This window comes from Maylandia zebra, linkage group LG10 (assembly GCF_041146795.1).
Source record: "Maylandia zebra isolate NMK-2024a linkage group LG10, Mzebra_GT3a, whole genome shotgun sequence".
Taxonomy (NCBI): Eukaryota; Metazoa; Chordata; class Actinopteri; order Cichliformes; family Cichlidae; genus Maylandia; species Maylandia zebra.
The window spans coordinates 6412747-6424729 of record NC_135176.1 but is presented as its reverse complement, the minus strand read 5'-3'; the positions used below and the strand labels follow the sequence as shown (position 1 = coordinate 6424729).

Below are 11983 nucleotides of genomic sequence, written 5' to 3'. Positions count from 1 at the left end.
CAGAGAAATTGCAAAAAGCCCAAGAACTACATCTGAGACTTCAGTCAGCATGCTAAATGTTAATGTTAATCACAGTACAATTAGGTATTGTTTGGTTGGAAAGAGAAAGTCTTTTCTTACTAAGATAGATAACATTACTGTCCCATGTGGGCAAATGCTTGCATTCCTTTGGGTTTTTAATGTAGTGTGCAGAAAACATGCAATCGGTCCCAGACAGCAAATGCAATCCCCCCCCCCCAACCACCAGTTGTCCTTGCATGGAGGTTGCTGTCCTATTTTAACTCAAGTGTGACTGAGGCCTTAAGCAGACTAGAAAAGAAGTGTGAAGACTACAACATCAGACTATAAGATAAGAAAACCTTTAGTCCCACACGTGGGAAATTTGTTTTGTCACAGCAGGAAGTGGACAGTGCAAAGTTATATAGCAAAAATTAGAATACAATAAGAATAAAATACTGTACCCAACTGTACAGAATAGAATAAAATACTATATACAGTAGAATAAAATATACAGTAGGATAAAAAATAGAGTACAAATGCTTTATACAACTGAGTAAAAATACAACTTTGTCAGAAAAAGAGTACTGCACTTAGAGTTATTGCACATGTGTGGATGTGTGTGTTTGATCAGTTGGAGTCTTTGTTGTGGAGTCTGACAGCAGTGGGGAGGAAAGACCTGCGAAATCTCTCCGTCCCACACCGTGGGTGCCGCAGCCTGCCACTGAATGAGCTGCTCAGTGCTGTCAGAGTCTCCTGCATGGGGTGGGAGATGTTGTCCATCAGGGATGACAGCTTAGCCACCATTCTCCTGTCACTCACCACCTCCACTGGGTCCAGAGGGCATCCTAGAATCGAGCTGACCCTGCGGAACAGCCTGTTCAGGCTCTTCCTGTCCCCGGCAGAGATGTTGCCACCACAGCAGACCACACCGTAAAAGATAGCTGAGGCCACCACAGAGTCATAGAAGGTTTTCAGGAGTGGGCCCTCTACTCCAAACGACCTGAGTCTCCGCAGCAGGTACAGTCTGCTTTGCCCTTTCCTGTAGTAGGCTTCTAAATTATGAATCCAGTGCAGTTTGTTGTTCAGATGAACACCAAGGTACCTGTAACTGTCCACAGCCTCAATGTCCATACCTTGGATGTTCAGTGGTTGCAGTGGAGGATGTTTGTGCCTGCGAAAGTCTACCACCAGCTCCTTGGTTGTACTGGTGTTGATCTAGAGGTAGTTCAGCTGGCACCAGTCCACAAAGTCTTGGGTCAGTCCTCTGTACTCCTTGTCATCCCCATCAGTGATGAGGCCGACTATTGCAGCGTCATCAGAGAACTTCTGCAGAAAGCACTGGGTAGAGATGTGGGAGAAGTGTAGATGGTGAAGAGGAACGGAGCCATAGAACATTATGAGAAAAAAAAAAGTTGCGTTGCTGGGAGCAATTTTACTTTGATTTTGTTTCCCAAGGCAATTTGTCCTGAGTGAACAATATATATATATATATATATATATATATATATATATATATATATATATATATATATACATGGATGACATCAAGCTGTATGCCAAGAGTGAACGAGACATCGATTCACTGATCCACACTACCAGGCTATACAGCAATGACATTGGAATGTCGTTCGGACTGGAGAAGTGTAGTCGGATGGTAACAAAGAGAGGGAAGGTAGTCAGAACTGAGGGGATTGAACTACCAGAAGGCAACATTGCAGACATAGAGGACAGTTACAAGTACTTGGGGATCCCGCAGGCGAATGGGAACCATGAAGAGGCCGCTAGAAAAGCTGCAGCCACCAAGTACCTGCAGAGGGTCAGGCAAGTCCTGAGGAGTCAGCTGAATGGTAAGAACAAGATCCGGGCCATCAACACGTACGCCCTGCCCGTGATCAGGTACCCTGCTGGGGTAATAGGCTGGCCAAAGGAGGAGATAGAAGCCACTGACATAAAGACAAGAAAGCTCCTTACCATGCATGGAGGGTTTCACCCCAAGTCCAGCACCCTGAGGCTGTACGCTAAGCGGAAGGAAGGGGGCCGGGGACTGGTGAGTGTCAGCACCACAGTCCAGGATGAGACAACGAACATCCAAGAATACATTGGGAAGATGGCCCCAACTGACCGAGTGCTCAGTGAATACCTCAGGCAGCAGAAACCCAAGAAAGAGGAGGGAGACGAGGAACCATCATGGAAGGACAGGCCCCTGCACGGTATGTACCACCGGCAGATAGAGGAGGTGGCTGATATCCAGAAATCCTACCAGTGGCTGGACAAAGCTGGACTGAAAGACAGCACAGAGGCACTAATCATGGCAGCACAAGAACAAGCTCTGAGCACAAGATCCATAGAGGCTGGGGTCTATCACACCAGGCAAGACCCCAGGTGCAGGCTGTGTAAAGATGCCCCAGAGACAATCCAGCACATAACAGCAGGGTGCAAGATGCTAGCAGGCAAGGCATACATGGAACGCCATAACCAAGTGGCCGGCATAGTGTACAGGAACATCTGTGCCGAGTATAACCTGGAAGTCCCGAGGTCAAAATGGGAGATGCCCCCAAGGGTGGTGGAGAATGACCGAGCTAAGATCCTGTGGGACTTCCAGATACAGACGGACAAAATGGTGGTGGCTAACCAACCGGACATAGTGGTGGTAGACAAACAGAAGAAGACGGCCGTAGTGATCGATGTAGCGGTTCCAAATGACAGCAATATCAGGAAGAAGGAACACGAGAAGCTGGAGAAATACCAAGGGCTCAGAGAAGAGCTCGAGAGGATGTGGAGGGTGAAGGTAACGGTGGTCCCCGTGGTAATCGGAGCACTAGGTGCGGTGACTCCCAAGCTAGGCGAGTGGCTCCAGCAGATCCCGGGAATAACATCGGAGATCTCTGTCCAGAAGAGCGCAGTCCTGGGAACAGCTAAGATACTGCGCAGGACCCTCAAGCTCCCAGGCCTCTGGTAGAGGACCCGAGCTTGAAGGATAAACCGCCCGCAGGGGCGTGCTGGGTGTTTATACATATATATATATATATATTATATACATATATATATATATATATATATATACATATATATACATATATATATATATACATATATATACATATATATACATATATATATACATATATATATATATATATATATATATATATATATTATATACATATATATATATATATATATATATATACATATATATATATATATATATATATACATATATATATATATTATATACATATATATACATATATTATATACATATATATATACATATATTATATACATACATATATATATATATATACATATATATATATATATATATATATATATATAGATATATAGATATATATATATATAGATATATATATATAGATATATATATATAGATATATATATATATATATTCTATTGCCTACATTGTAGAGGGTGACTTTGCCTCTAAACAGAAAAAGTGGGCTCTAAACAGGGTTAAAGTGGGGTTGGCAGGTGGGGGAACCCCCAAAGTTGGTTATAATGGCTCAGTGTGGGGAAAAAAATCATAACTCACAATAATTTCTGTTGAGAGCTCCAGTAGATTTTCTTTAGGGTACATGCTGTGATCAGCTGACCTGCTGCTCTTTGTGAATGTACACAACTGAATTCAACAAGATATGAAGGTGGAATTCAGTCAGTGGATCTAAGTATCATCAGCTAAAATTCATATGAATTTCTGCTACACTTAATGTAACCTTACTCTGACCATGAAACCACAGCCAGTGAGGCACATACACTGTTCTTTATTTTAAATCCATCATAGTACAGCAAACCAACTTGTTTATCCTTCTCTAACCTGCAGAGTATTCTCATTTAGCCTTTAAATAGCAGTTAGTCTACCTCAGTTTGTTTTGCAGCACATTTAACAACACGAAAAACATAATGTCACGTGTACAGACCCAATATCTGATTTAAAAACATGAGGAGTTACATGTTAGTGTAACCCATGTAAAATACAGGGCTGCAAAATCCCTTTTTGTAATCTAAGGCTATAGCCTGTTATTGTCACAAGGGGGTGCTGTGATGCAGTTTTGTGTTCTGACGACCTTGCGTCTAGTGCGCCGGAAGTATTACCTGTCTCTTCCTGTGAGATCTTCCCTTTGATGGCGGTCAAGTATGTGTCGGAGCACATGGAAAAAGTATCTTGGTATGCAATACTGCAACCCGGTTAATGAGACCAGATTGTTTTACGTATAAATGCTAATAAGGTACTCTTTTATTAGGCCCCGAACTCTTACCACAAAGGGAATAACGTCTGTCAAGTTATTTGTGTCTGAAAATCCCGGTGAGTCACGTGCTTTTGTTAGCTACCTGTTAAGTTAGATAATGTATTTCACTAGCCGATTCAGCTCAGAAACCTTTGAACAAAAACCAATCGGGAGCTATGAGAATCTGGCGTGTTGTTTCACTTCTCCTGTTGTTTTTTACAGTGTGTTATAAGCAGTGTTGGGAAGGTTACTTTTAAAATGTATTCCATTACAGAATACAGAATACATGCTCCAAAATGTATTCTGTAACGTATTCCGTTACGTTACTCAATGACAGTAACGTATTCTGAATACTTTGGATTACTTAATATATTATCATGCTTTTTACAACAACGTGAATGTACTATTGCTGTGTGATTTATTACTATTACTGAAGGTCCGCGACTCCGAACTGTAGTAAAGGGACCTCTGATTGATACGGCGGGGTCCCTGTCGGCTTGTAGCCGAAAAATAGCTTTACTTTGTTGTGTGGGTCAACTTTTCTTGCGAGAGACAGAGAGAGGCGTTGAAAGGCTGCTCCAACGGAACTTATTGTTTTTGGAGGAAAACACGAACACGGTGTACAGTCGAGTCTTAATAGCTTACTTACAACTAGGCTCGTCAGACACTCTTCTTGGCTGAAGTGGTTATTATTATATTTACATGCTTCCAGCTCCTGTTTTTCCTCGATGACAACTCGTACCTTTCCACTCCCCTTTTTCTCTCTCCTCGCGCTCAGACCCATAACGTGTATGGCAGTCCATTCTCCCTGCAACACGGACTACACTGCCCATGATGCTACATTCTTTAGAGCTATGCTTGTAGCATTCTGCCTGTTAGCTTAGCACAACAACATCAACAACGAAAAGGCGCTCTCTCACCCAGGAAACGCACAGTCGCAGAGAGAGAGAGCGTCGCCCTGTAACCATGGCAACCGTAACGCTGCCGCCTGGAACAACAGAACGTAGCTGTCAAACAAAACCCAAACAGTCCTGACCCGCGACAAAATGAAACAGGAAAGTACCGCAGTGTAATCCATTGATTTCAACAAAGTAACTGTATTCTGAATACCACCTTTTTAAACAGTAACTGTAACGGAATACAGTTACTCATATTTTGTATTTTAAATACATAACGGCGGTACATGTATTCCGTTACTTCCCAACACTGGTTATAAGTGTTGTGTGCTTTGAGCTAAACGACGCCAATGCTAGATGCGATGCTAGCTGCTGATAGCTGTTAGCCACCCTGTTGGGTCTGTCTAGCACAGGCCCACCGCTGGAACGAGACAATTTAAAAACACAGCAAAAGCATTGAACACCAAGTAGGCAAAGTTCTTTGTGTTACTCATGCATGAGGGAGACCTGCCTGGAGCCAAGTGTCGTCCCACCACTTGACCTCCATCAGACTCTCAGCCAGGTTCCCCATAGCACTCCTTTTATTGTGGTTACATGAATATGCACAGGGTCATTAACATATAACATCCTACATAGGTATACATGTGAACAAAGAATACTGTGTGTGTGTGGGGGGGGGGGGGGGGGGGGGGGTCAGAGTGTGACCCCATAAAGACTTCCCTAAACCTGCTGGTCTGGAAGTCCAGCAGTTCATCTAAACAAAAGGCATTTAGACTAAAACAGATATAGCTACGTTTATCCTACCATAAAACAATAAAACAAGGTACGACCTCTTCCCATGCTCCCAGGATGTAGGTGTGCATTCCAGTGTGGAATACACACCAAGCCTTTGTAGCCTGCTAAAGATCACACATCCTATCACTACACAATTGATTATACACCTCTAGGCATATATGGTTAAATATTTCTAAGCATAAATGACAATCAACAATACAAAACCTAACACACCCCACCCCACCGAAGCCATATTCCGATCGGGGAGGTATTCAAGTAGAAGCACTAGCTCTGTTTATATTAGAATGGTTATGTCTGAATAGATATGAGCATATTTCAAGTTTAATAGTATTTGCACTGAATTAAGTTACATTTGCTTGTAAGCCTTAAGGATGGATGTCACTTTCATTGCTATGACTGTTTACATTACTGTTTAAGCTGCTGATGTTCTTTGTTGTGATATAATTTTGATAAAATTGTTGATACTGGTACAAACAAGTTACTGTAACTCTTGTAACTTGGTAAAGCTAAAGGGAATGCCATTTGTGATTAATACATTTGGAAAAGAAGTTAATGAGCTCATGTTAAGAAGACAAAATGGGAAAAGAAATTGATTGTTCTGCACTGTTTGTGCAGATTGGTTTTTTGAACTACTAGAAGGATTCTGGAGAACCACTGACGGTGAGAACAGCCCAACTGAGATCCTGGATGATCTTGAAATGGTGTGGCCAGCCATGCGATCGGATTGTGGGATTTGCCTGAGAAACTGATTCAAGCAACCCTGGATTTCAGATAAGCCCTATGCACTACTTTTCCTACCCGGATAATAGGGTTTGCACACTGACAATTCCCCTACAGTACACCTGTTTGGGTTTTCAACGACTTTAAAGGACAATTCAGACTGGACAATTCAAACTTCACAACGGAAACACTTTAATCTGTTTCATTCATTCCAAAGAGCTCTGATACAGTTCAGTATAAATCTTCCATTTGAATGTCTTTATTTTGTTTTGTTTTACATGTATTCACCTTTAAAATGCACTATTAGTGTGCAATTTGGGTTATTGTGTTGTATATGTATATAAATGGTAGAGGTGGGAATCACCATACATCCCACGATACGATATTATCACAATACTTAACGCACGATACGATATTATTGCAATTTTTAAAAATATTTTGCGATATTCAGATTCTGTACATAAAGGTAAACTTTATCAATATTCATTTTATCTAATATCAAAGTCTCACACTCAGTCTTTCTCTCATTTCAGTCAGTTTTATTGTTGACAAACTGAACGGTTTGTATTACAGTTTAGTCCCAACTTAACTGAATGCAACCATCTGGTACAATTATAGCTATTCTGAACTATGCAATTTATGAAAACTATGCAGCCCATTCAGCAACTGAAGAATTTGAAAGTAAATTAAAACAAAATATAATTTTACATTAAATAAAAAAGTTTTAAACTTAATTAAAATAAAACATGTCTTAAATTAAAAGAAGTAAACTGTCATGTTTATTGCTGCCAAAAAACAAGTTAAACACATTTGGACAGTGAAGGAATGTCAGGATTCTTGCTCAGAAAAAGGATCAACATGCTCTGAGCACAAAAACCTTTTTTGTAACAAAATATCGATTTCTGCTGTCCCTGTATCGATACATTATTAGCAAACAAACTATCACGATACTACACAGTATCGATTTTTTCCCCCACCCCTAATAAATGGTACTGAGACAAAGGTCCCAGTTATTCACTTCCAAGCCAACTCCTTTTGTGAGTCTCCAAAACAAAACCTCATTCTGAACCTAGTAAGATGTCTAGGGTCTCTATTTGAAGTGAGAGTGTACTGGTCCTGAGTAGAGGCGCTACATTAGCTTTAAATTTCCAGTTTATCAAGTACCACTGAGCAGTCCTTACCTTTAAATCTAAACTCTCCTCTTCCTCTCCTGTCCTGTCTTTTTGTTTATCCATCTCTGAGTAAATTTAATCCTCTTTCTTTTCTCTCTGTGAAATACAGCAGCTGGACCTTTAGCTAGCATCACACTGTGACAAACTGCACGCAAACAGTTTGTATGTTTAATGATGTTTTTTTAGCTGATAGAAACATTGCATTTGAAATTACCTGCCACTTAAAAAAAGTCACCCTCTCTATGCTCCCTCCTCTTCAATAGGCCTGCTAGATGCTGAAGTACCACATGCACAACTTATGGACAACTGCAGTCATTCCCATGTTGTGGCAAAAACAAAAGAAAAAACCACAATACCATTCCATTTTTAACCCCTGACATGGCACACATCATCTCTTTTTATGTGGCATCCCCTGGTGATTAATACACGAACATTAGACTGCCATTAGTGATATGACATTCGCAAAACCATGGGCTATATAGTGAATCAGAAGAACTAATTCCCATTGAGTGAGAGCCAGCTATCGACTTTTTTTTGTAACAAGGTTTGTTGTGTTTCCATAGTATTTAACTGTCTTCCCACATACATCGCACACCTGGATCTGAGTGACCCAGAGTTCCTGAGTAGTTATGGACTTGTATTATATTAGATGTGTTTTGCTGATGGTGTTGCTGTCCCTCGTTCTCCCTGCTTGCAGGTATGTGTGTGTGGGTGTGTATGGGTGTGTGGATGCAGGTGTATCTGGGCAGGGTAGCCCCCCCCCCCGCTCCAGCAGGCCGCAGAGAACGGGGGTGTGTGAAGACTCCAAACCTCCCTCCGCCCGCTCATATGTAGTGTTGATGCATGTGTGTTCTAAGGTGCCTTTAAAACCCAGGAGGGCATGGAGCTACCTGCCAGAGAGTAGCAGGTAAATGATAAATTGTGAATATAAGGAGCATAATATAATATAATAGATCCAGAAATAGATTCTGAAAGTAACTTTCTCTCTTCTTTTGTTAAAAATTGTAATTATTTCACTCAGGAACAATATGAAAAAGAAATTAACCTAGACGGGAAGCTCTCATTAATTCACTTTAACAGCAGAAGTATGTACTCTAATTTTGATTTCATTAAGGACTATTTGCAACAATTTTCTCGCCCCTTTAGTGTTATAGCCATCACTGAAACTTGGTTCAATGTCGATAAAGGAATAGATTTTTGTTTGAATGGATATGATTTAAAATACATGAATAGATTAAATAAGGCGGGCGGCGGGGTTGCTATATATGTTCATAACTCTATAAAATATAATGTTGTAACAACTATGTCTATGGCTATTGATGGAATTTTGGAATGTTTGACTATTGAGATTATGAATGAAAAAAAGAGAAATGTTATAATAAGTTGTATATATCGGACACCCAGTTCAAGTATTGACACTTTTAATGAATGGATAGAAAAAACGTTTGCTTCGGTGAACCAAAAATTACTATTTATCTGTGGTGATTTTAACATTGATTTGCTAAATCCAACAAGGTTAAAAGCCATTGATGACTTTACTGACACAATGTACAGCTTATCACTATATCCAACAATAACAAAGCCAAGCAGAATAACTTCACATAGCGCCACTATTATTGACAATATTTTTACTAATGTCATGGATTTCCAAATTAATAGTGGTCTGCTTGTCTGTGATATAACTGACCACTTACCAGTTTTTACTTTGTGTGACTGTGATTTAAAAAAAATAGATACCAAGATCATGATAGCAAAGCGAACAATAAATGAAGAAGCAATTCATGCCTTCAATTTCGATTTAGCACAACAAGATTGGAGTTCGGTGTATGAAGAGTCAGATGTGGACAAGGCTTATGATAATTTTCTAGATATTTTTACTATGTGGTACAATAAACATTGTCCTGTAAACGAACACATGACAAAGAAAAAAAAGATAAAAAGTCCTTGGCTCACAAAAGGAATTATTAATGCTTGCAAAAAGAAAAACAATCTGTATAAACAGTTTATCAAAGTAAAAACAAAAGAAGTGGAACAAAGATATAAAGCATATAGAAATAAATTGACTGATATTATAAGAACGAGCAAACAACTTTATTATAGAAGAAGATTATATGAAAATAAAAACAATATAAAAGGAACTTGGGATGTGTTAAACAACTTAATTAAACAAGGATCTTCTGGAACATCATATCCTGAATATTTTACTGATGCAAATGGTGAAAATCACAACATGAGTAATATTGTCGATGGGTTCAATAAATTCTTCATAAATGTTGGCCCTGAACTAGCAGCGGACATCCCGTGTCATAAAAATGAAAATATCAGTAATATAAAATCAAATCCCTTTTCACTGTTCCTCTCAGCTACAAATGAGCAAGAAGTAATAAATATCACATTAAAATGTAAAAGTAAGTCTTCAATGGATTATCATGACATAAATATGTCTGTAGTTAAACAGGTTATTCTGAATATTGCTAGTCCCTTAACATATATCTGTAATTTATCATTTCAGTCCGGTTGTTTTCCAAAAAAAATGAAAATTGCGAAAGTAATACCACTATATAAAAGTAATGACAAACACAGTTTTACCAATTATAGGCCTATTTCTCTACTGCCTCAATTCTCAAAAATTCTAGAAAAACTTTTTAATTCAAGATTAGAAAAATTCCTTGAAAAACATCAAATAATAAATGTTGGTCAGTATGGTTTCAGAACGCAAAGAACCACTTCAATGGCGATAATTGAGGCAGTAGAAGAAATTACTGATACACTGGATAAAAATAAATATGCAGTTGGTATTTTTGTTGACCTCAAAAAGGCCTTCGACACAATCAATCACTCAATTTTACTGGATAAATTGGAAAGATATGGTATTCGAGGGAAAGCTGGTAACTGGTTAAAAAGTTACCTAACAGGTCGGGAACAATATGTTAGCATAGGGCATTACCATTCAGAGAAACTTGGTATTACATGTGGTGTTCCCCAAGGGTCAGTGTTGGGACCAAAACTTTTCAATGTATACATAAATGATATTTTTGATGTTTCTCAAGTACTTAAACTCATACTGTTCGCAGATGACACCAACATATTTTTCAGTAGCGATGATTATACTGATCTTGTAATGACTGTAAAGAGGGAGCTAAAATTAATAAAAAAAATGGATGGACATAAATAAATTATCATTAAATATAAATAAAACTAAAGCAATGTTTTTTGGTAATTTAAAATATAATATAGAATTACCAATTATCATTGAAGGTGTACCAATTGATAATGTGAGTGAAAACAAATTTTTGGGAGTTATAATTGATAACAAAATTTCATGGAAACCCCACGTCAGACACATAAAAACCAAAATTTCCAGAAGCCTCGCAGTTTTGAACAAAGTGAAACAATTCCTTGATAAAGATGCACTTCGTACTCTGTACTGTACCCTGGTTCTTCCATATCTTACATATTGTGTGGAAGTGTGGGGAAATACATATAAAAATACAACTAATCCATTAGTCACAGTAGAGAAACGAGCACTGCGTATTATTCACAAGGCTGGTTATCTAGATCATACTCACAAATTCTTTCTTCAGGCAAAGTTACTTAAATTCCAGGATCTGGTTAATTACAATACATCCATAATTTTGTATAAAGCTTTTACTAAACTTTTACCGGCAAATTTACAAACTAGATTTGAAATTCGAGAAAAGGTTTATAATGTGAGAGGCTTTGGAGAATTCAAATTACCCAGAACTCGAACAACCCGTAAAGGCTTTTGTGTGTCTGTATGTGGTGTGAAAATCTGGAACAGTCTGAGTTTACAATTGAAACAATGCAAAAATATTCATAGATTTAAATTTCTCTACAAACAGTTGGTCTGGTCACAGTATACTCAATGATGGGTTTTAGTGTGCTCTGTAATGTCTGTCCTCTTACCATTGCTGGTATGGATTCCAAAATAAAAAATAAAAAATAAAGTGTGCGTATGTATGTACATAAATGTACTTGTGTGTGTAGATATATATGTATGTATATGTATGTGTGTCTGTTACTTGTAGTTATTACTGCCTGTTACCTGTGGTAATGCAATTTATAATTTATATATTCTGTATTCAGTTATGAAGGCTCTAATTGTTGGTTGCGAGCTGCCGCTTAGATGCTT

The 11983-nt window shown here is 38.7% G+C and overlaps 1 long non-coding RNA gene across 1 annotated transcript; it reads left to right on the top strand.

Moving 5' to 3' along the window:
• The first annotated feature begins 4127 nt into the window (after positions 1–4127).
• Positions 4128–8493, top strand: LOC143420667 (uncharacterized). The gene is made up of 3 exons (XR_013100393.1): positions 4128–4186; positions 4263–4324; positions 6554–8493. It is a non-coding gene; the product is annotated as an uncharacterized LOC143420667 (long non-coding RNA).
• Positions 8494–11983: the final 3490 nt, after the last annotated feature.